The sequence below is a fragment of the Thalassophryne amazonica genome, chromosome 21 (assembly GCF_902500255.1).
Source record: "Thalassophryne amazonica chromosome 21, fThaAma1.1, whole genome shotgun sequence".
NCBI classification, from domain to species: domain Eukaryota; kingdom Metazoa; phylum Chordata; class Actinopteri; order Batrachoidiformes; family Batrachoididae; genus Thalassophryne; species Thalassophryne amazonica.
The window spans coordinates 13,308,883-13,334,832 of NC_047123.1; the positions used below are offsets into that span (position 1 = coordinate 13,308,883).

The 25,950-nt window shown below is 43.0% G+C and overlaps 1 long non-coding RNA gene across 1 annotated transcript; it reads left to right on the plus strand.

Moving 5' to 3' along the window:
* The first annotated feature begins 7,975 nt into the window (after nt 1-7,975).
* On the plus strand, nt 7,976-25,205 carry LOC117503467. Its single transcript, XR_004558572.1, has 3 exons — nt 7,976-7,987; nt 8,108-8,110; nt 25,066-25,205. It is a non-coding gene; the product is annotated as an uncharacterized LOC117503467 (long non-coding RNA).
* The last annotated feature ends 745 nt before the right edge of the window (nt 25,206-25,950 follow it).

Here is a 25,950-nt window from a genome sequence, read left to right on the forward strand (position 1 = left end):
ATTATTTTATTTTGGTTTTATTCTATTCTGCTGACTGTTTTATGTTAAGATTTTCTGTTTTCATTCTCTTATTTATCCTTGCTTTTGTTTTTTTCCCTGTAGCATTTGTATTCATGAAAGGTGCATTATAAATGAAATTTAATATTATTATTATCATGACATTGTTTAATGTCATGTCATTAAACGTCACGTTACACTCATTTTGTGTAAAACAATCAGTTCTGTTGATGAATGTTCATTTTCTTTTATGAGTGGAATATTTACCTAATCACAGAAATCTGAAAATGCCAGAAGTGTCTTACTGTGGAAAACTCAGGAGTCGAAATACATTTTTTAACCTACTTGCACTGGTGCTCGTAACAAAAAAAAAAAAATTACTTGCACCAAAAAAAGTTACTTGCACAACCAAAAGTCACTTTCACACCGGGCCCACTTCAAGTTGTTTCCTGTTGCATCATGACGACGCAAGAATTTCTGCGTCAGGTGCGCGCAGCAGGGGGCAGAGAGGAGGTGAGAACGCAGTCTGCAGGTTCTCTGCACAGAGAAGTCAGAGTGCACAGTTTGGCTGCAGACAGACTGTGCACTCTGATTTCTCTTCTAGTTTATATTTGTTCTTGTGCTGAGCTGCAGGTCTGAGTTCTGTTATAGTTTATCTTTCCTGCTGTGACCGCGACATGCGCACGTGTGAACGAACCATCCGTGAGTAAATGTGGAGATGTCTGGAGTTATACTTTATGTGGACATGTCCTGTCTCTGGCAATCAGTCTGAGCAGGACTTATGTCCTTTTTTTAAACACAGTGATGAGACAGTTTGAGCGGAGAACAAGGAACTAACTGCCTGCAGCCAGACAGTTTTTTTTTTTATTGTTCACATGTGCGAGCATGAACGAACAGTCCGTGAGTGGACTGGAGATGTCCGGATTTTTTACTGGATGAGGACATGTCCTGTCTCTAGCAATCAGTCTGTGAGCAGGACTTTTGTATTTTATTTAAACACTTTCGTGAGAGTCTTCTCACAAAAGCGTTTGCTCCTGCTCCTTTGTGAAAAGGAGCAGGAGCAAGGAGGAGCAGCTGCTGCAATCAGCATTTTTTTCTGTGCTCTTTTTTTGAGCGTGTAGTTTTACTGCATTGTATAAAAACAATAATATAAAAACAATCCTGCGTGATTTATACTGCAGGAACAATGGAACACAGCAGGAATCATAAATTGGCATCGGGTAACGTTGTCTTGTGAGGTGTGTGTGGCTTCCAGTCACGCTGAGTACCGTCCTGTTGCTCTGACTTGCGCTGAAACCACTTAATTCTGCGTCAAGCACAGGGCGCAAACAAAAATTAAACATGTTTAATTTTTGGCGTCTGATTTGCTTCGTCCTTTGCGCCAAGCTGCATCGTCTCGGCACTGAGTTGCTTCCACGAGACATCATCATTATAACGACACACGACGCAACTGGGAGCAGTCCCGGTGTGAAAGGGGCTGAAGCAACTCGAAGCGGGTCCGGTGTGGTTATGACAGAGTTTGAGGGAAAGCACTAACAGCGGCGGCAGACAGGTTTTTTTTTTTTGTTTTGTTTTTTTACGTGCGCATGCAAACGAATCATCACAGCAACTCGCTCCATGTGTGAGAGTCATAAAACGCAGAGAAGATGAAGACAACACACTGGAAATTGTTTTTTCCATATTTATTCCTTTATTGGTTCATCCTACTGGTGCTTATAGTTGATAAAACTTGGATAAAGTTACTTGCACCAGTGCTAGTGCAGCATAAAATTACGTGCACCGCTCAATTAATACATGCACAAACTAGCACATGCACGTACTATTTCAAGCCCTGAAAACACCTGAAAACTGAAAGAATTATGTCATCATCCTGCCATAACATGTTAACAGTGTAATTTAGCATATTTTTTTCTTCTTTTAGGTGGTGGGACAAAGCGCTGGCATCCTCCAGCTCAGTCTGAGAAACTCACCCAGAGCAGAGACACACTGAGGGACGTCTTTAAAAACTATTTTAAAAAACCCTTAACACGTAACTTCCATCATAAGGAATTAACACATTTCCAGATGACATCTTCCAAAATTAGGGTGTCATGTGGAGAACAGATTTACTGCGCATTTAAACGTGTGATGATGAATCCTCGCAACAGGTCATATTAAAAGACTATTTAATCTGTGAGCCGGTTTCTAAAGTTTTAGCTTTCCTTGTTAGTGCCACATCGTCTTCTACATTTTTTAGTTTAGATTCGGCCATTTCAACGTTTTACTGGAAAAATAAAAAAGCTAAAATTAGTCTCGCTATTCTTCAGAAAAATAGATCTCAAGGGGGTCTGGAAGCACCAAATTTACTATATTACTATCTGGCTAATCAGATACAATACTTGATTAAATGGATTCATCCCGATCCAGTCCACAGCTCCTGGATTGAATTAGAACAGTTAGAATGTAACATCAAACTCTCAGATTTACCCTTTATTACTACTCCCATTAAATGCCATAAATGTTTTAAAAATCCATCAATTTCTTCCACTCTTGACTGCCTGGTGGAAAACCTTAGAAATTACAGACTAACTAATGGAAATCTGTATCAATGCTCCTATTTGGCACAACCCAGACTTCAAGCTCAATAAAGCAACTCTTCATGTCAGCACATGGGAACAGAAAGGAATCACACACCTTCATCACCTCTTTCAAACTAAAAGGTTTATACAATTTAACAACTTGATGCAGAGGTTTGGTATTATAGGAGGAAATTTTATTCATTAAAATCAAGTAAAGCATGCTGTGATGTCAAAAATTCAGACACATCAGTGCCCACCAGAACCACCCACATTAGTGACAGATATCAAGAACCTCCTCCCAATAAACAAAACCTTGTCTAAGGTATATAAGTTAATATCATGCGTGGACACTGTCTTACATTTACCCAGTTCAAAATGGGGGGGGGGGGACTTCCTTCTCACCTCTGACCCTGACCACTGGACAGATTTGTAAAAACACATTTTCAGTGACAAAAAACACCAACTTACAACTCATCCAATACAAAACTCTTCATAGAAAACACATTACACAATATAAGATGTATAAAATGGGCTTCTCAGACTCAGATGTTTGTTCACAGTGTGAACTAAACACTACTGATACCCATTATCATGCTCTTTGGCTTTGCTCACCTGTCCAGTGTTTTTGGTCAAAAGCCACTGAAAAATTGTCCTCTATCTTCGGATATAGAATTCCCTTATCTCCTAATTTATGTTTACTTGGAGACACAACAATTATTGAACTGCCAACTAAACAATTTAAAACTATACTTGTAGCACTGACTATTGCCAAAAAAACAATTTTGCTGAATTGGAAAAATAAACAATCAATCAATATTAACCACTGGTCAAACCTCCTTATCGAATATATATCGATGGAAAAAATTGCCGCTTCATCAAAAAACCAATTACCAAAGTTTAATGAAACATGGTCCTTATTTATCAATTCATAAAATTTGAATTTGGAGGGCTAATATATAAAAAAAAAAAATACAATAAAATCTTTTCTTTTTGCCTGTTAGGGAATGCCACTCTTATACCTGTACTGAATTAATATTAGATTTGTTGCTATTATTGCTGACCCACTGACTTTTCTCTCTCTTGTGCCGCTGATCCAGGCTGCAGCTCTTTGGGGTACTCTTGTTGTCAGAGATTGTTACTGTGTTTTTTTTCTTCTTCTTCTTCTTCTTCTTCTCTTGAATATGATTGAATTGGTGGAGGAGATTGTGTCTTTTAGAGTGGTTGGCCCCTCGGGTGCGGCGGGGCTGTGCGGCCTGGCCGTGTGGGGATGGTCTGGTGTCCGGGTCTGGGGTCCTGGACTTGCTGGGGGATTTGGGGTTTGCTTCCCGGTGCAGCCGGTTGGCGCCGCAGGCTTCCGGGGGGTGCCACGCTGTGGGGCTTCTGGTCCTATTGGGGGCGGGGGGGGGAGTTTGGTGGCCATCATTCCTTTTCAGTTGGGTCTGTCTGCTCTGCCATTGGTGGGTTGGGGTCCGGTGCCTGAGCAGGGGGTGGTACCTCTCCCAGGGTTTCGGGTGTACATGCCCCCCGTGCCCCGGCCTCTCCCTCCTGGTTTTGTGGGGCCTGCCTTTCTCCCCCTGGCTCCTCAGCTGCCCCTGCCACTCCGGGGTCCCATCTTGCACCTTCCCTGGTTCGGGGACCTCCAGGCGGGGTGGCCCGTCCATCTGCAGCTTCCTGATCCCCTGTCCCCCCCTGTTGGTTTGCTCCTCCCTGGGCCTCCGGTGCTCCTCCGGGTCTGCCCGCCTCCCCCCATCCCGTGGTTTTCCTGGCACCTCTGCTGGATCTGGGGTGTATGTGGCCTCCTCCCTGCGCCGCTCCTCTCCTTCCGTTTGCTGCTTGGGGTTGGGCCTCACGTCACACCCTTTTAATGCACTTCACCAGGTTATTACCTGCACGCACATCATATTGGGTTGTAAATAGAACATTGTAGGGTTCATATAGATTTGTGGTAGGGTGTTGGGGATGGGTTTGCAGCGCAGTCTGTAGCGCAGCTGTGCTCTGCAGCCTTCCACTGCGATCTCCATCCACCACTCCTGCCTTGCAATTTTAAGGCACACACTTTATTTCTACACGTTCAGTAAACACCTGGGGGCCCCTGCTCGCACGCTGGCGGGAGCCTGGCCGTCGGGGGTCTTGTACTCTTCCTGGCCCCGGGGTTGGGCCTCGCCTCTTGTCTGGGGGCCGGACCCCGCCCTAATATGGCTCGGTGGTCCCAACCCTGTGCTTTGGATTTGGTTGCGGTGGCTCCTTTGCCCCCCGTCGTTGCCGCTGCTCGCTCCCGCCTTTGGGGCCCATGGCCCTGCTGGTGTGGTTCTGGGGCTCCCCCTATTGGTAGGCCTTGCCGGCGCCCTGTGTGCTTCCCTTGGGTATGGGGCAGCTCCCTGTGCCTCCATGAGGAGGGGTGGTGTCGGGGTGCGTTCCATTGCCATCAGGCCGCTCCCCTGTTGGTTTGCTGTGCTGCCCGGTGGCTCTAGGGGCTGCCTTTCCTGGCCCCTGTGCCCTCCGCTGCCCCTTTTCTCCTGGTTCCCCCGGGGCCCTGCATCCTGGACCCATTTCCGTCGGTGCGCTCGGCCGGCTGCATGGCTTCTGACGTGCCAGAGTGGTCCATGTCATATGGTAAGGTTCTGTACTCTTGTCTTTTCCCACCACACCAGCTACAGCAGTGATCGGATATGTTGCTGTGATCTGGGTCTCTGTGTGTGGATGGTTGCGCGTTTGTGGCCGTCACCACAATTCGGTTTTTGGGTGCTCTTAAGGGGATTAACACTACGGTGTTCTCGATTAGGGTATGGATGCTCACTAATTAGACAACAGACTGTTTCTGTCACTGTTTGTTCATGTGTGGTTGTTTGTCATGGTATGTTGTATGGTTGGGGCCCTGTCTCCTCTGTGTCTCACTTCACAGTTATTGTCTTCACCACTTGTCTCTCGTTCTTGTCTGTCTTTGTGTTGTTTTGGTCGTCGGCCCTTCCTGATGGAAGTTGTTGGTTGGCTTTGAGCAGGATGTTGTAGGCTGATCGGGAAGGGCGGATGGGGGTCACACACACACTACATACCTTCTGTCTTGCAAGAATAAATTGCATATATGGGTATTAATGTTCATAAATGGTTCTGCCAGTGTGGCATTTACCATTACTATATATGCAGACAGGGGAAAAAAAAAATGTCTGCATTTAACCTGTCCAAATTACAGTTAGACAGTTCTCCCGATTTAAGATCCATTTACAGCTTGTTTGATACCTCCTTGGTGTGTAACAGAAACAACCCAGATCCTTTTTTACTAGATTATTAAATGCCCCAAACACACACAGATCTGAGTTTTTTAATATACCTGCAATTAAATGATTAATTTAGATTAACTAATAACAAACCCTGTAATCAATTACTTTTTTTAATAATGTGACAGCACTAATTAAAATATGTATGCTGTGTGTGTATTTCAGATGGTTTTCTCAGAGTCTGCGCTGCAAAAGTTCATGCCACGGAATGGGACACCTAGTTGTTCAAAATATCTGAATAAATTACTTCTGGTTTGGTACAAGTCATCCAGCAGAATTATACACGACAGTACAATAGTTTGAAGTAAAACGTCACATCTCATTAAACCCTGACCCTCGTATAGCCAGAATTCCTTGATGTAATAGAGCCATCACTAAAGTGACTAAATCTTTTTGTTTATGTTAAATACCATTTGGTAAGATCTCAGTTTAAACATCATTATTCCAGTATCTTTGTAAAGATTCAGCCAGCTGTAGTGTGCAGTGTCTTCTGGAGTGGCAAATCCCAAATTTAAAATTCTTAGAAATGAGCCATCATTGCACCAAAACGTCAATGACAAAATGTTTTTTACTGTTGACACAGCCTGAAATGACAAATTATGATACAATCACATAAGTCAAATAGTTTACTGCAACTAAAAGAAGAGCAAATACAAAAAAAAAACAAGAAAAAAAAAACTGTGCAACACAAACTATACAAGAGTTCCATGTGTCTATAGTCCTGGGGTGGGGGGCGCAGGTCACACGCCTCAGTCATGCATCGTGTGCACAAGCTCGCCCAGCACGCCAAGGAATGCCTGATTAAATGCAGCGTCCAACTCTGCTGCTTCCTCAAGGATCAGTCTGATGTGTTGTTCACACTGAACCCAGTTCAGCTTCAACCTCAACATCACTCAGGATGGACAGATTCTCCCGCAGGAATAGGCTCCTTTTTCTCTTGCCTGGACAATAATGAAGGTAGACATGGGAAGTGATTAACAAAAGCAAGTTAAAAACACACACACACACACACACAAGGAAGATAAGTAAGTATTTGAACACCCTCCGGTTTTGCAAGTTCTCCCACTTAGAAATCATGGAGGGGTCTGAAATTTTCATCTTAGATGCATGTCCACTGTGAGAGACATAATCTAAAAAACAAAAATCGGGAAATTACAATGTATGATTTTTTTAATAATTTATTTGTATGTTACTGCTGCAAATAAGTATTTGAACACCTACCAACCAGCAAGAATTCTGGCTCACACAGACCTGTTAATTTTTCTTTAAGAAGCCCTCTTATTCTGCACTCTTTACCTGTATTAATTGCAACTGTTTGAACTTGTTACCTCTAATAAAGACACCTGTTCACACACTCAATCAATCATCCTCCAACCTGTTTACCATAGCCAAGACCAAACAGCTGTCTAAGGACACCAGGGACAAAACTGCAGACCTGCACAAGGCTGGGATGGACTACAGGACAACAGGCAAGCAGCTTGGTAGAAGACAACAACTGTTATGATTATTTATTGGAAAGTGGATGCAAGATCTCACTTTGTGGGGTAAGGATGATTCTGAGAAAGCTCAGAACTACACAGGAGGACCTGGTCAATGACCTGAAGAGAGCTGGGACCACAGTCACAAAGATTACATTAGTAACACGTGATGCTGTCATGGTTTAAAATCCTACAGGGCATCAAGGTCCCCCTGCTCAAGCCAGCACATGTCCAGGCCCATTTGAAGTTCACCAGTGACCATCTGGGAGCTGAAACTCCAAACCTGAAAGATCTAGAGATGATCTGTATGGAGGAGTGGACCAAAATCCCTACTGCAGTGTGTGAAAACTTGGTCAAGAACTACAGGAAATGTTTGACCTCTGTAATTGCAAATAAAGGCTACTGTACCAAATATTAACATTGATTTTCACAGGTGTTGAAATACTTATTTGCAGCAGTAACACACAAATAAATTATTTTAAAAAATCATACACTAAACAAAAATATAAACACAACACTTTTGGTTTTGCTCCCATTTTGTATGAGATGAACTCAAAGATCTAAAACTTTTTCCACATACACAATATCACCATTTCCCTCAAATATTGTTCACAAACCAGTCTAAATCTGTGATAGTGAGCACTTCTCCTTTGCTGATATAATCCATCCCACCTCACAGGTGTGCCATATCAAGATGCTGATTAGACACCATGATTAGTGCATAGGTGTGCCTTAGACTGCCCACAATAAAAGGCCACCCTGAAAGGTGCAGTTTTGTTTTATTGGGGGGGGATACCAGTCAGTATCTGGTGTGACCACCATTTGCCTCATGCAGTGCAACACATCTCCTTCGCATAGAGTTGATCAGGTTGTCAATTGTGGCCTGTGGAATGTTGGTCCACTCCTCTTCAATGGCTGTGCGAAGTTGCTGGATACTGGCAGGAACTGGTACACGCTGTCGTATACGCCGGTCCAGAGCATCCCAAACATGCTCAATGGATGACATGTCCGGTGAGTATGCCGGCCATGCAAGAACTGGGACATTTTCAGCTTCCAAGAATTGTGTACAGATCCTTGCAACATGGGGCCATGCATTATCCTGCTGCAACATGAGGTGATGTTCTTGGATGTATGGCACAACAATGGGCCTCAGGATCTCATCACAGTATCTCTGTGCATTCAAAATGCCATCAATAAAATGCACCTGTGTTCTTCGTCCATAACAGACGCCTGCCCATACCATAACCCCACCGCCACCATGGGCCACTCGATCCACAACATTGACATCAGAAAACCGTTCACCCACACGACGCCACACACGCTGTCTGCCATCTGCCCTGAACAGTGTGAACCAGGATTCATCTGTGAAGAGAACACCTCTCCAACGTTTCAAACGCCAGCGAATGTGAGCATTTGCCCACTCAAGTCGGTTACGATGACGAACTGGAGTCAGGTCGAGACCCCGATGAGGATGACGAGCATGCAGATGAGCTTCCCTGAGACGGTTTCTGACAGTTTGTGCAGAAATTCTTTGGTTATGCAAACCGATTGTTTCAGCAGCTGTCCGAGTGGCTGGTCTCAGACGATCTTGGAGGTGAACATGCTGGATGTGGAGGTCCTGGGCTGGTGTGGTTACACGTGGTCTGCGGTTGTGAGGCTGGTTGGATGTACTGCCAAATTCTCTGAAACACCTTTGGAGACGGCTTATGGTAGAGAAATGAACATTCAATACACGAGCAACAGCTCTGGTTGACATTCCTGCTGTCAGCATGCCAATTACACGCTCCCTCAAATCTTGCGACATCTGTGGCATTGTGCTGTGTGATAAAACTGCACCTTTCAGAGTGGCCTTTTATTGTGGGCAGTCTAAGGCACACCTGTGCACTAATCATGGTGTCTAATCAGCATCTTGATATGGCACACCTGTGAGGTGGGATGGATTATCTCAGCAAAGGAGAAGTGCTCACTATCACAGATTTAGACTGGTTTGTGAACAATATTTGAGGGAAATGGTGATATTGTGTATGTGGAAAAAGTTTTAGATCTTTGAGTTCATCTCATACAAAATGGGAGCAAAACCAAAAGTGTTGCGTTTATATTTTTGTTGAGTGTACATTGTGATTTCCAGATTTTTTTTTTTTTTAGATTATGTCTCTCAGTGGACATGCACCTAAGATGAAAATTTCAGACCCCTCCATGATTTCTAAGTGGGAGAACTTGCAAAACAGCAGGGTGTTCAAATACTTATTTTCCTCACTGTATATATATGTGTGTGTGTGTATATATATACATATATATATATATATATATATACATACATATACACACACACACACACAAAAAGAGTGACCCTCACCCCCTGCCGCCCCCTCCAAAAAAAATCCCCACAAGAATTGTAACAAAAGACTCCAAAAAAAAAAACACTTCAGTCTGTGTATGATCTTTCCCCAGAGTTTCAGTTATCTTGGTCACTTTGCATAAAAGTTATGTTCTTTTCAAAATTATGCTCCAACAAATCATACAATTGGAGCATAATTTTATTCTTACCAGTTGTAACATGTTGCTGTGTGGTGCTGGACGTTGATACAGATGTTAAGCTGGTGGCCGAACCCTCCTCGCTTATGTAACTGGATTCTTCAACAAAAGCACAAAATGGTGAAAAAAAAAAAAATCACAGTAATGGCACTAAATGAGTCAAATGTACACGTTTGTTGTTATGCTGACTTTAGGTGTTTTTCTGTCAGAAGTTAATACTTTAAAGCGGAGCACGGACTTAGCTAGCTCGCTAGATAGCAATCAGCTAGCTCACTGTGTCCATATACATGAGACAGCGATGTTACATTAACACAAGTTTACACTCAAAATATTCGTTTGTTAAAATGTGCTTCCCACCAATGGGATAAGTAACGTTAAACGGTGCTTTCAAGCAGACTACAGGCAAAGTCACAAAAACACTTACCATCTGTCGCTTCCAACAAAACCGTGGCCAACTTGCGGGCATCCTGCCTCCCGGTGCTTGTCGGTCAGTGTCCATAAACAGCATTCCTGTGGTTGAGCCGTTTCCAGCTCTTACGGGCCGACCTACTCTGGCCATTGTGGTCCTGTAATCATTTTTAAGCTTATTCAGCTGTTCTCTGCGTCACTATAATGTCCGGTACCCGTGAGCGACCAAAGACTTGGAGATTTTCTCATTTTGGATCGCTTCATCCACCTCTCTGTATTCTGTCCTCTGCCACCAAACACAGAAACATCCACAACTCATCCACAGACCACAGTGTGGTTTTATACGAGAAAAAAAAAAAAAAAAAAAAAAGTCGCCGTGAAACGAAAGAAAAGGACAGTCGCTATAACACCACTGCAAGTATTTAAAAATGGCGGGTTTGATTCTCGTGTCGGATGGCATGCTCATGACTCGTCCAGTGACGACATTCTCTGACCAATCAGTGGCCGGCAGCCTGTTGACGTCACATTTTAGTATCGGCTCAGCTCACCTGGAACCGCTCCTGACTAGGTACCAAAAAAAGCACCAGGTACTAACCTGAATGGAAAAGCAAAAAAAACGAAGAGAGTCGAGCCGAGTAGTGCTACTTTTGTGTAGTGGAAAAGGGCCTATAGATGAGTTTGCTGCAAAGAAAACAAGGAGCGTCAGTCTGTAGTAGGTGATATGACAGTGAGGAGACGGTCTTTAGTTTTCTAGTCACAAGGTTTCTCATTTGTGCAATGTGTTCTTAACAGGTTTTACTGACTTGTTTGACATTTTATTGTATTAAAACAGTTTGATTTAGTTTCTTGTGTGTGTGAATGTAACTGTAGAATTTACTGTGTGTGTGTGGGGGGGGGGGGTAAAAATCGGATGGCAGATTAATATTTTTTTAAAGACACAAAAGGGAATGAAGGGAAAGTAATCAAAAGAGGAAAAGTGAAAGATACTAAAATGATGATAATATGAGAGTCCTGGCATGCATGTCACCAGAGGCAGAGGCAAAGTCTTTCTGGGTGACAAGAGAAAAGAAAAAGGAAATGTGGTGCTGTAGAGGGTTGGTGGGGTGGGGGCAGTAACAACTAAACATGTACAATAGATTCAACTACAGTTGAGAAAAAAAAAGACAGCAAATATGAGAGAAAATGAATTGTCAGATTCAAACATGCTCTTCATCCTGTGTGCACTGCCAATTTTTTAATTTTAAATGCCCAAAAGAAATTCATCCCATTGTGCCTATGATTAAGAGCTTTGATCCATTTTCAAAGACACATTTTTTAAAAATTCCATCCGTTTAATCCAAAAATACCTATGGATATACTGTATTCTTCCTTACAGTGCATCCAAGAAGCCCTTTTGCTCATCTTTCAGTTGCAGTCTAATTCCACAGCTACAGTATGTCTTACAGAACAGCTTCCACCTACACATTCAATTTCAATAGCCTTAATATGGTAAATGCAACCACCTCCAGAACTGCTCAGCTGTGGCAGTCAGAAGAAAGACAGTTGATAGGACAACCATTATAAGAGAGCAGCAGCATCCACAACAGACAGCTTCAGCAAGAGCAATAAATCCATCTCAAATCACCAGATTTCAGAAAATGTTCCCAACTGACCATTTACAATTTGAGTCATACTTTCATAAACCACACAAAGGTTCAGCCATATATATCCCTTGGTTTGCGCCCTTGTTTTGCACTCAGGGTCGCCACAGCAGATCCGAAGTGGATCTGAATGTTGAATTGGCACAGGTTTTACACCGGCTGCCCTTGCTGACGCAACTCCACATTACATGGACAAATGTGGCAGGGGTGGGGTTTGAACTGGAAAATGTGTGTTGCCCACGGGTATCTACAGGCTCTAGATTGGGTAGTGTTTATAAAATAGGGAACTGACATTTTTCAAGGCTGGTAATAAATTATGCAAAGCTTATAGTGATATAGTATACATATAGTAATGAGTAGGAATGACATGCAAGTCCAGAACGTTTTTAGAACCTTTCACCGCAACCCTTTTATTTCCTGTTAATCAAATTTTTTATGTTAATTTACTGTCTTAATGCATTTTAAATTGTTTAGGTTTTGTTATCATATACATACTATTATTATTATATTTTATTGTTACTTCTATTTTGTCATTTGATTTTTAAATGGATCAAAATGGAAATAAGTGTGCACTTTGTGTCATCCATGTATTTTTTGATACATTTACAATTATATTATGTACTTTATGGACGATTGTGTACATTGAACTTACTAAATAAAATCACCATGCAGGCACTCACGCTTTTAATATAAAGATGATTTAGTGACACCTGCTGAAATGGCATGTTAGCCCAAAATGTAACTAGCAACATTAGCTAATATCCGTAGTTTCAAAATATTAGTTCTGTCAACATTCTGTTTTGGCGGAGATGATCCTTGAACCAAAATACAAAAGTACACCAAACGGCAAATGTCAGCTGTCACTGGTCACACACTTGGAGATTTTATTTATTTTTTTTAAGATTTGAACTTTATTGACTTTTTGCAAAAAACAAATGCGAAAGATATGCAATCAAAGATACAATGCCCAGAGCAAGCAAATATGCAATGACAAAAAAACAAAGCAAGAAACTGGAACATTCAACCAAAAGCAAACCAGCCATACCATAAATTTTAAAAAGGAAGAAAAAAATGGTGGTGATGCTGTGTGTGTGTGTGTGTTGGGGGGGGGGGGGGGGGGGGGGGGGGGGTTCACCAAGTGAGAGGATCTAAAGCCAAAAGCCGATCTTACAACTTACACGACCACATTTAAACTAGGAAGACAGGCATCCCATTTCAAATGGAAGCTATCCTGTCTTTCTTTTTTCCCCCATCTGCATATACGAGGTCTGTTAGAAAACTATCCGACCTTTTTATTTTTTGCAAAAACTGTATGGATTTGAATCGTGTGCTTGCATCAGCCAAGCTTGAACCTTCGTGCGCATGCGTGAGTTTTTTCACACCTGTCGGTTGCGTCATTCGCCTGTGAGCACGCTTTGAGTGAGCAGTGGTCCACCCCCCTCGTCGGATTTTCATTGCGAGGAAAATGTCTGAACGATTTGGAGCTTTGCTGCATCAAATTTGTCCAGAAACTGTGAGAGACAGCCAGGTGGAAACCATTCGGAAGATTCAGACGGCTTTCAGTGGCTTTTCAGTCGTGTGACTATCCGAGAAATTGTGGACGAGCTGGACATGCCACAACATGTCCTGTGAGGCTTCATCACGGCGTTGCTTTTTGTTATCCGCCATTAGCGGCTCCGTCCCGACGCGCGAATTCCTCCCCACATCTTTTCATGACAAAAACTCCTGTAACAGTGGAATGTGCTGAAAAAGTGCTATGTCCACATCTTCTGCCATTTCTGTAGTAGTCAGACGACATCCCGGATCAACACAGCGTTCACTTTGGAAGTGATCTGGTCGTTTCAGCCTGTCGATTGCCGCTCGGAGCGCGGCGCGCTCTCTGCCATTGTGCGCCGTCTTTAAACCGGTTGTAACACTCCTTAATCTGTGTGATCCCCATAGAATCGTACCTGAAAGCGGTCTGAATCTTTCGAATGGTTTCCACCTGGCTGTCTCTCACAGTTTCTGGAAAAATTTGATGCAGCAAAGCTCCAAATCGTTCAGACATTTTCCTCACAATGAAAATCCGACGAGGGGGGTGGACAACTGCTCACTCAAAGCGTGCTCACAGGCAAATGACGCAACCGACAGGCGTGAAAAAACTCACGCATGCGCACAAAGGTTCAAGCTTGGCTGATGCAAATGCACATGATTCAAATCCATATAGTTTTTGCAAAAAATAAAAAGGTCGGATAGTTTTCTAACAGACCTTGTATAGTAATGGTAAATGCCACACTGGCAGAACCATCTACTCAAAGCCGACTGACAACTTCTATCAGGAAGGACCGACCACCAAAACAACACAAAGACAGACAGATGGCCCCGGAGGGAGAAGTGAGTGGAGGTGGGGTCGGGGGCAAAGGAGCCACCGCAACTGAACCCAGAGCGCAGGCAGGGACCACCGGCACACAAAGGCGGGGCCCGAGCCCCCAGGAAAGAGGCGAGACCCACCCCCCGGGCCAGGAAGCACATGAGGTCTCCCCGACACCCGAGACCCCCCCAAGCACCTCGCAGGACCCCCCAGACACCCCCAGCCCCCAAATGACCCCCACCCCGGAACCAAGCCCAAGGTCAGGAACCGCCTAAGCGAGAACGGGGCTGACAGGGTTTTCTGTATATCAGCAATATGATTATCAAATATTAATGTCTTTACTTTGATGTACTGTCTTTGATTCTGTTCTCTATTTTCATATATACATATACGCGTGTGAGAATTCATCTACCATTACTCTTTTTATTAATCACTCATTGTCAAAGCAATCATATACACTGAACTGTTCAAGTAATCATTAAAAATGCTCACACAGGAAAGTGAACAGATGATCTTTGGCTTAGTGAATGTGCAGACTGTTCTGCAAAAGCTATGTTTTTGCTAAGCGCAGATGTGCGTCTTTAATTAACGGGTCAGCCTTGAGGGAAGAGCAGTGTGACCGGCACACTGGTTCAGGGCTGAACGTTGTTATTGGAGGACTAGGAGACTGGAGGCTTAAAGCCATAACAGTTTTCATATCAACATGAGAACTTTATTCAATAAACAGGAGAGAGCAAACGAGCATGACCCCTCGCCAACAACCGTCTCGTCCACTCTGAAGGACCCCGCCCATCTGCCTCTCCTATTTATTACGGGCAACTCTGACAGGGGCAACACCCCACCCCACGGAAAGCGTGGCCCCCAAACCCACAACAGCTGTCGGTCCCCCGTGCCAGACACCCGCGCCCCACCGCCACCACCCACCCCCTAACGAACCGCAGGCCCCTGGGCCCCACGAGTCCCACAGCAGGGCCCCAACACCATGGCAGAGCCGGCAAGGCAGACCCCCCACCCCAGGCCCACACAGCCATCCAGGGCCAACCCAACATGCCACACTCACCCTACCTACCAACCCCACCATAACTGTTACGGTTAACTCCCTTGTTGTGTGCAACCCCCTAAGTGAGCAAAGACAGTGTTGCATTAAAAGCAGTGCCGTTGACAGCAGGTGGCAGACTGCCGTGGGAGGCTGCGGTACACTGCTGCACCACAGCCTGCCCTGCAAACCCACCACCGCCAGTGACCCCGACTCTGAAAAGTGAGTGTGTTTACTAATTATGTTGAAATATAGTGTGTGTATTAAAATGGCAGGCGAGGAGTGGCGGATGGAGATCAATCCATACCCAACACCTGGCCGCAGAACTATATGATCCCTATAATGTGCTACTTAAACCCCAGTATGATGTGCGTGCGTGTACTGTGCTGGTGAAGTGCATTAAAAGTTGTGACATGTGAGGCCCAACCCCAAGCGGCCGGCGGAAGGAGAGGCGCGGTGCAGGGAGCGGGCCACACACACCGGCCCCACTGGGCACCGCAGCCCAACTCCAGAACCGCGGAGGCACCAGGGAGACCACGAGATGGAGGGTAGGCGGGCAGCCCTGGAGGAGCACCAGAAACAACAAACCAACAGGGGGGAAAGGGGGCCAGGCAGCCGGAGATGGGTGAGCCACCCCGCCCGGTGGCCCCAAGCCAGGGAGGCACGAGATGAAACCCAGGAGAGACAGGGGCAGCCGAGGAGCCAGAGAGAGACAGGTGGGCCCCACAAACCCGGGGGGAGAAGCAGGGGCATGGAGGGGGCCATGTGCGATCCGGCCACAGGGAGAGGTGCCCCCCCAGCCCACCAATGGACAGGCCCAATGTGGATAGGAATAATGGCCATCCAGTTATCCCCCGCCCACTGCCACCCCACCCCCCAAAAGGACCAGAAGCCCGGCGGCGCGGCACCAGGGCCCCCCACGGGCAGACCGGCTGCCGCCCAGCCCCCTCCAGGCCAGGGGCACACCCACACCCCGAAAGGGAGGAGCCGGAAGGGAGCGCAGGCCAGCACCCAACCTATACCCCCCTGGAAGCTCTGCAGGCTTCCGCCACACCAGGGGGGACCCCCCACACTAGAAGACACAAGCTCTCTCCTGCACCAACTCAAACATTCTCAAGAGAGAGAAAGAAAAGTGCAAAAATACACAATATCAATCTCTGACAGCTAGAGTACCCATAAGAGCTGCAACCTGGATCTGTAGCACAAGAGAGAAAAGTCAGTAGCTCCGCAATAATAGGAACAAGTCATAATGTAATAGTAATACAGTACAGGTGCAAGAGTGGCATTCCCTAACAGGCAAATTATAATTGAATAAATACATTTAGACCTCCAAATTCCAATTCAAATTTAATGAGTTGATGAATAAAGACCGTGTTTCATTAGATTGTGGTAATTGATTTCTTAATAAAGCGGATATTCTTTCCATTGATATATACTCGAAGAGGAGATTTGACCAGTGGTTAATACTGATTGATTATTTTTCCAATTCAGCAAAATTGTTTTTTTTTTTGGCAATAGTCAGTGCTACAAGTATAGTTTTAGACTGTTTAGTAGGTTGTTCAATAATTGTAGTGTCTCCAAGTAAATAAATTAGGAGATAAGAGAATTCTATATCCCAAGATGGAGGACAGTTTTTCAGTGACTTTGGACCAAAAACACTGGACAGATGAGCAAAGTCAAAGGGCATGAAAATAGGTATCAATGGTGTTTAGTTCACACTGTGAACAAACATCAGAGTCTGAGAAGCCCATTTTATACATCTTATATTGTGTAATGTGTGTTCTATGAAGAACTTTGTATTGGATGAGTTGTACGTTGGTGTTTTTTTGTCATTGAAAATGTGTTTTTACAAATCTGTGTCCACTGGTTAGGGCGAGAGGTAAGGAGGAAGTCCCCCCCCCCCCCCCCCATTTTAAACTGGGTAAATGTAAGAGTGTCCACGCATGATATTAACTTATATACCTTAGACAAGGTTTTCTTTATTGGGAGGAGGTTCTTGATGTCTGTCACTAATGTGGGTGGTTCTGGTGGGCACTGAAGCGTCTGGAGTTTTGATATCACAGCATGCTGTACTTGATGGTAATGAATAAAAATTCCTCCTATACTTCCAAACCTCTGCATCAAGTTATTAAACGGCACAAACCTGTTATTATGAAAGAGGTGATGAAGGTGTGTGATTCCTTTCTGTTCCCATGTGCTGATATAAAGAGCTACTTTATTATCTGCCAAAAATGTTTCAGGAATTCGGAAGAAAAGCCATCTGGGCCTGGAGCCCTGCCATTCGGCATTTTGTTCAAAGCTGCATGTAGTTCTATGATAGTTAGAGGTGTGTCTAATATATCTGTGTGTTCTTTAGATAGCTGAGGTAGGTTTAGATTGTCGAGGAATGACTGGATATCTACTGGATTAGGTGTATTCTCTGATGAATATAGATTACTGTAGTAGTCCTTAAATATCTGATTAATTTCCTGTGGCGACTGCATATGGTTTCCAGCTTGATCCCTAGTAGATGTTATCCTTGATTCTTCCTTATTGCGTTGTAGTTGATTTGCCAGAAATTTACCTGATTTATTGTTATGTTCCAAATTATTATAGTTAAGTTGTTGAATGAGGAACTCTGTTTTTTCGATATAATATGGTCAAGTTGGAATTTAGCATTATTTAATTCAAACAACGTTTGATCACTTGCTTCTGCAGCATTTGTTAAAAGTTTAATTTTTTCTTCAAGGTCATTTTCTAATTTATGTTCCATTTTACTTTTATAAGAAGAATAATTTTCCCTCTGATTACTGCTTTTCCTGTTTCCCAAAGCAAAGAAGGAGAAACACTCAGAGAGTCATTTCTTTCTATAAAGTCTGTCCACTCTTTCGTTATGATTTTGTCGAATTCACTGTCCTTTAAAAGTGAGGTGTTAAAGCGCCATGAGTGAGATGGTTTAATAGTGGATTGTATTTGTACTGAAAGTGACACAGGAGCATGATCGCTGATAGTGATGGAATGAATTTTAGAATTAATTTTGGGAGTTATAGAATTACTAGTTAGGAACAAGTCAATTCTAGAATGAGACTGATATACAGGAGAGAAGAATGCGTATTTCTTTGTCAATGTATTTTTGATCCTCCAACTATCCACCAGACCCAAGTCATCCACATACTCCTTTATAGTTTTAGTAGACTGAGAAAGCCTTACAGATGTTGGAGAACTGGAACGATCTACAGACGGATTTAAAGCAACATTAATGTCCCCTCCAATGATGACTGTTGAACTGGCCATTAAATTAGAAATCTGTGAAAACAATGTATGAAAAAAGGTTGGGTCATCATTGTTGGGAGCGTATAAATTAACAATTGTAAATACTGCACTAGAAATAGTTGCCTGGGTTATTATATACCAACCTTCAGGATCTGTCAGAGTTATTAAGAATAAATGGGACTCTTCTATGAACTAATTTACTTACTCCTCTCTGTCTGCTGTTATAGCAAGCTGAGAAACACTGACTAAATATTGGGCCAATCAGTAAATTTTCCTCTGCTTTAGTTATATGTGTTTCTTGTAGAAGACAAATATCTGCATTTAATTTTGCGATGTGATCCATGACTTTTACCTTCTTTGCCTGTGAACGAATGCCACGCACATTCCATGACACCAAATTTAGAGGATGCATATTAAAGAAAAAAAAAATTCTGATACTACATATTGAAACAGCTCACAGAAAAGAGAAAACAGACACAAGTACGACATACATTGAACATAGATTACACGTGCATGATGAGTGAGTGTAACAGGTGTGAGTGGGTTAAAGTGCACGTGTAGCTTAAGGAGAGACTGCATGCAGTGGGAGCGTGTTTAAATTATCCATCATCCTTAGAAGAGCCATGGGGTTATGGATGGATCCCGATACAGCTGACCATCTATATACAGTTTATCTACAACCAAGTATGCACGTTAATTATTCTGTCTGTGCTGTTTCTTGATTGGGTAAAGAATTTTTTTGTGGTCGTTGTCCTTTTGGAAACTGGTCATTTATTCCAAAGTTGGTCCCTCTGAGCTCTCTGGCTTTGCTTTTAATGAGATCTTTATGTTTGTAGTGTTCTAGTTTGGCGATGATGGGTCGAGGTCTTCTGCTCTTGGGTCCACTGAGTCTGTGCACACAATGAAAAGTGATGTTATTGACAGTAGCTGAAGGAAGTTTGAGTTTGGAAACCATGAAGTCTTTTAAAAGGGTTTCTGGATCATCTGAGGCGGGGTTTTCTGGTATCCCTAAGATAATTAAGTTATCACGCATGCTGCTGGACTGAATATCCAGTATTATTTCATTAGCGTTCTTGTTTTCTTTGGTTAGCATGTCTGTTGTTTTGGTTAATAACTCCACAGATGCTTTGAGTGATTTATTTTCAGACTCCAGCCGTTCTATTTTTTCATATGCAAAATTGAGGCTTACCTGAATGTCTTTAATCTCCATGTGTAACACCATAAGTGAATCCAGTTTCGTATTGATGGACTGGAGCATACTTACCTCCACCTCCGTTGTCTGGAGATCCTCCGTGTCTGTAGAGGAGTCCTTTTTCTTACGTTTACACGGGTTGTTGTTGTCGTCGTCGTCTTTGTGTACCAGAGAAGCCATGTCCGAGCAGCAGGCCTGGTAGTAGTGATTGATGTAGTTTTCTAAATCCGCGATGCAATCCACCGTTGTCGGTTCCAGATTCCATGTCCGCCAAGAGTTGTTAAGGCTTTCTTTTGTTTGTTTGTGGATATTGAATTAAATCCAGCTGGCTTTTTTTTTTCCATCAATTGAAACGCCGCGTCGTCGAGTCTCGCTCCTGTTGCGCTGTGCCGTTCTATGCCATCTTGTCACTCCCCAGATAAGAGCTTGGTTGGTTTTTCTCTGAAGAAAGCTATCCTTTCTATCCACGAGTTTAAATGAGAGGCTCTCTAATGCAGCTACATACCAAGCTCCCTGTGATACAAAGCAACTGGTGGAGCAGAAGAAGATTTCCAGTGTGAAGTGATAAGCTTTCGCCCCACCATCAGTGCTGTCTAAACCATGGGTGCAAGCAAATAAAAATTTTTTGACTTAACATTTTCTTTAAGTGGACAGCCAAGTGGCAAAGGCGCAAGGTCCACTTGGGGGTCCGGGGAAATGCCCCCCTGGAAATTTTGAAAAGAAATTCTGGAATTTCGTGCATTCTGAGAGAACTTTGGACAGTTTTTGTTGGTTTAAAATGGTGGAATTTGACTCTTGTACTGGAACACAGTATGTCTCAAGTCTTAATTTCATTAAAATGTATTTTCTATCATGTTTTGTCTGTAACAAGTTTCCACAGATGGACTGAGTGTCTGCATTAATTGACTTTCATTCTGCTTCACTGTTTTCATTCTACATTTATCAAATTATAAGTGTGTCTTATAAAACAAATCAATAATTACACACTTTCTATCAGTAAATAATACACTTAAAGACATAACTATTGTCAATGAAAAGTCTTTTGCCACCAAGTAATTTATCACCATCACCAGATCAAGGCCGCATATTAATGCCAAATTCCACTACCAGACCAACTGAATTTAAATAAAGTGCTGTGAAATACTATCACCAGAATGCAGTGCTTTCAAATGCCACAAGTAATAATAATAATGCCATAGAAATAATAAAAATCATAACCAATAAATATCTTTACAGTATTTAGCACAGTGCTTTAATTCAAAATATATCTAGTCTTTTTTTTAATTCATTAAAGAGTAAAAACTGAATAAATCAATTGTAAGGCCTAAAAGAAGTTTCTGTAGGAAGTATTTTAGCAATAAGATCAAGTGAGAGGGGGAAGTGTTGGCTTTTTAAATATTTGAAAGACACGAGACTCAATGACAGGATTTAGAACTGCTATAACGGACTGATATAGTAGGTGGCAGCAGTGCAACAATAAGGATGCCGGCTCCCATTAAACGCTGTAGAAGAAGAAGGGTGAGTTTGATTTACTCATACGGACACCCGATTTGACAGGAGCACATTTTGTGTCAAAATAAAGCCATAAAATATATATTTCTTAAGTTAGCGGTTTTATATGATGATATAAACAGAACATAGAAACAAATTTTGACAAAAATCCGTATACGAGTGGAGATTTTGCACACATGCTGAACCCATTCTGCATCGTGTGAGGGAAGAGAATCAAGAATGGATGGGTCACCCAATGTAAATAGTCTCAGAGAAGGCTACATACATCATGCCTGGTAATTTGTGTGGCATACCGATGGATTTACCCCCAGAAGTCTTGGATATTAGGGCAGCCTCAAATCATGTGGATAAGTGTGCCTTCCTTCATCTTACGTTTCCAGCACAATCAAAGACTGATTAAGCTTCACTCGACACAATTTTGTTGGTGTCCAGTAAATCCTATTTAATATCTTAAATTGCACAAGATGTGTTCTAAGCTCCTTGGACAAGTTTTTTTTGTTTACATTTTGCAGAATCCTGGCCCATCAGCATCAGTAAAGTGTGTCTTCAGGTCCCTTTCCCATGCTAATTTAAGAGACAAAGGGTCTTTGTCTCATCTCTTACGAAGCAATGAATAATAAATTGAGGCCCTGTAGCCTTTACCGAGCCAATCAACATCAGAGGGAGGGGAGGGAGGAGATCCAAAGGTATGGCACAGCAAATGTCAGAGTTGAAGGAATCTTCTGATTCTGGGGTAGCTCAAACTGGGCCTGGAGGTCCACAAATTACTTAACAGCTACCCCTGAATGGAATGTAGCTGCTAACATTAAGAACTGAGGTACATATTAATTCCAGTTTACACGGCAAAAGCAGCAGCCGTGAGAACATTTAGAACGCAGCTGGTTGAAATCAAAACGCTTATGTGTGTTGTATAGAACTGAAAATTTAAAAAAACAATCTGTGTGATCAGCCTGTAAAAAACAACGTCACGGAGACATTCATGTCCATGTGCACAACAGCAATAAACAGTTCGTGAAATGCACACGTGATTACATCTGTGCATTTCACGTCCACAGCAGCAATAAACAGCTGAGATTTGCGGGTTTAAAACAATGTACTGCACACGCATCAAAATTACCACAAGCTCTCTCAAAGTAAAATAAAAATAAACCCTAGGAGCTCCAATGAGGAGAACACAAAGCAAAAGAGGAAAAAAGCGGAACATGCCACTCACTCACCCATTTGTAAAGATTTCCAAACGGAAAATCCACACAACACAAAAAGCCCCCACGCATACGCACTGCACGCGTGGTAACTTGTCGGAAGACATGTGCAGGTCCATTATAAGACAGCCAGAGAACATGTCCAGGTCCACTATAAGTCCTCACGCATGCATTGTGCGTGAGATCTCCCGGCAGAGAATAATGTCCGACAGTCTCTCACAATTGTAGCACATTATAATCCATTATTATCAATTTACCGGGGTGTTGCTGGGCCGGTATCATAGATTTACGTCGACGGTATCTGGCTATACCTGCCCGCTGTACGTAAACAAATGACGTCATAGCGCGCGCACCCCAAGAACTGTCCGCAGAGGAAAAGATGAAAAGGCAAGAAGTGTGTTTTGGTCCCAATATGGATATTCCAGATGATTTTTTCATGGATAGTACGACAATGAACAGCAGCTAAAGCAGCCAGCTTGATGATGACACACTGACTAAATTGGAGAGCAGCGCGGGCCAGCTAGCCAACACGACAAAAGTTAAGTGAGCCAACTTTTTATGTACGCAGTACATGTTGTGCATCTCAGTAAAAAGTGATAATGCAAATAACATGCTGTTGTCGTGCGGTATGCATTTTCAAGAGGTCCTCGTCTAACTCGGGCGAATAGCTGTCATTTTGGGCGACTGGGCATGGACGTCGGGCCTCTTGAAAATGCATACCGCCCTCCAAAAGCATGTTATTGTATTATTATCTCCTGAAAATAATATATTCTGACTATTTCCAATGTAAAAAATATGTCCACGTGTCCAGGCAGTTTGTAAAAACAGCGTGGTGAAGACAGTCCACATCCATCATGTTCAAAGCAGCAGTAAACCAGCGTAGGAAACAGAATGTGACCTTTTGAACTCATAAACTAGGTCAAGGTTAGCCATCTTTGAACTAGTCCAAGACCCTGGCAGTAATAGGTCTGGACTTAAGCCCCATTGACACTGGGGCTGCTCCCAGTTGCTTCCTGTGGTGTCATGACGACGCAGGAATATCTGCGTCAGGTGCGCGCAGCGGGGGCAGAGAGGAGGTGAGAACACAGCCTGCAGGTTCTCTGCACAGAGAAGTCAGAGTGCACAGTTTGGCTGCAGACAGACTGTGCACTCTGACTTCTCTTCTACTTTATATTTGTTCTTGTGCAGAGCTACAGGGCTGCGCACTGAGTTCTGTTATAGTTTATCTTTCCTCCTTTGACCGCGAGATGCGCACGCGCGCATGCACAAACAAACCATCCAAGCAAATTTGGAGATGTCTGGAGTTCTACTTGATGTTGACATGTCCTGTCTTTGGCACTCAGTCTGTGAGCACGACTTATGTCCTTTTTTGTCCTTTTTTAACTGTGATGAGAGAGTTTGAGGAGAGAACAAGGAACTAATGCCTGCAGCCAGACTTTTTTTTTCCTTTAATTGTTCACATGTGCACGCGTGAACGAACGTCCATGAGTGGACTACAGATGTCCGGACTTTTTACTGGATGTCTCTGGCAATCAGTCTGTGAGCAGGACTTTTATGGATTTTATTTAAACACATTTGTGAGAGAAGAAGCTGCTGGTGCCTCACAGTGTCTCTCTTCACCAGACAGCTCCACACAGAGAAGGAGCTGAGCTGCAAGCAGCATTTTTTTTTCTGTGGTCTTTTTTTTTTTTTTTTTTTCAGCGTGTAGTTTTTACTCATTGAGTACACGGTATAAAAACAATCCTGCGTGATTTATACTGCAGGAACAATGGAACACAGCAGGAATCATAAATTGGCTTCCGAATCACGCCGAGTAACGCCTCTTTGCCCTGACTTGCGCTGGAACCACTTCCTTTCTGCGTCGAGCAAGGACGCCAAAAAAATTAAACAGGTTTAATTTTTTGGCGTCCAACTTGCTTCCTCCTTTGTGCCCCTCGCGCTGTTGTGGCACCGAGCTGCATCATCTCGGCACTGAGTTGCTTCCATGCAGTGTCGTCATAATGACGCACGGCACAACTGGGAGCACCCCCGGTGTGAAAGGGGCTTAATGCTGAACACAGACGGATGGATGCAAAGCCTTTGCAATACCCGATGGCCATATTTTGGCCTCAGGTAAAAATAAACCAAACAATTTACAAATACATAAAACACTCACTTAGCTTGACTGAATGAGTGTTTCAGCATACTTCCGCTAAAGGCTAAGCTAATGTTGGTCAATAAAGCATCAATGTTTAGTGGTGCAGTAACGTAATGTTTTATTTTCAGATTACTCACTCACTCCAGACAAATTTGCAGAAGCTCCGTTATCTGCTCGATCACACTGGCTGTTGGCTCGCTCTCTCTCTCTCTCTCTCTCTCTCTCTCTCTGACCGGGTCTCAAATTCAAATAACTTTATTGGTCCCTACAAGGGCAATTCATCAACACACCCAATTACCTCAGACAAAAATACAGCAATAAATCCAAAATTATTAGTAGTTGAATGTAATATTGGCACACATCAGAATTAAAACAGCCGCATACTATATACATTTTATTGTTTATGTATGCTAAACTTTGAAACAGTCTGGGGCTGTGGGTGTCTAGCCGGGCCGGCAGCTTCAACTCTTCCCCGTCCCATGAATGTATAAAGACAGTTGCTGAAAAAAAGCTCCTCCCAGCAGGGCAATGTCCTTCACTCATTCTTCTGATTTTTGCTCCTAATCTTGTGATTAGGACTTGCAGACTTTCGCTTTTTATTTTCACTTTTTTTGTGAACACACAACTCTTCACTAGGGATGGGTATTGATAACACTTTATCAATATCAATGCCATTGTAGATTCCGCTTATCGATCCAATTCCTTATCGATTCCCTTATCAATACCTCTTGTGAATTTTCTGTGTACTAAAAGTAGGCTTTGCAGGTTTTCTACGTCAACATTTTATTGAGTCTTAAAGTAAATAAATATGAAACTGGTCAATGGATTGTTGATCTCTGGACTTAAAATCTACATGGTGGATCCTTGATCTCTGGACATATGTCATTTTAAAGTTTAGTATAATCATTAATAAATGCCTTTTTTTACAAATGAAAAAATGGCATTTCAAATACACATTTACAACCCCGATTCCAATGAAGTTTAGACGTTGTGTGAAATGTAAATAAGGACATCATTTCAAAAAAATTGATGCCTGCAACACATTTCAAAAAAGTTGGGACAGCGGCAACAAAAGACTGGGAAAGTTGATGAATGCTTAAAGAACACCTGTTTGGAACATTCCACAGGTGAAAAATGTTAATTGGAAACAGGCGAGTGTCATGAATGGGTATAAAAGGAGCATCTCAAAAGGCTCAGCCGTTCACAAGCAAAGATGCGGTGAAGATCACCACTTTGTGAACAACTGCATGAAAAAAAATAGTCCAACAGTTTAAGAACAATGTTTCTCAACGTTCAATTGCAAGGAATTTAGGGATTCCATCATCTACAGTCCATAATATAATCAGAAGATTTAGAGAATCTGGAGAACTTTCTACAT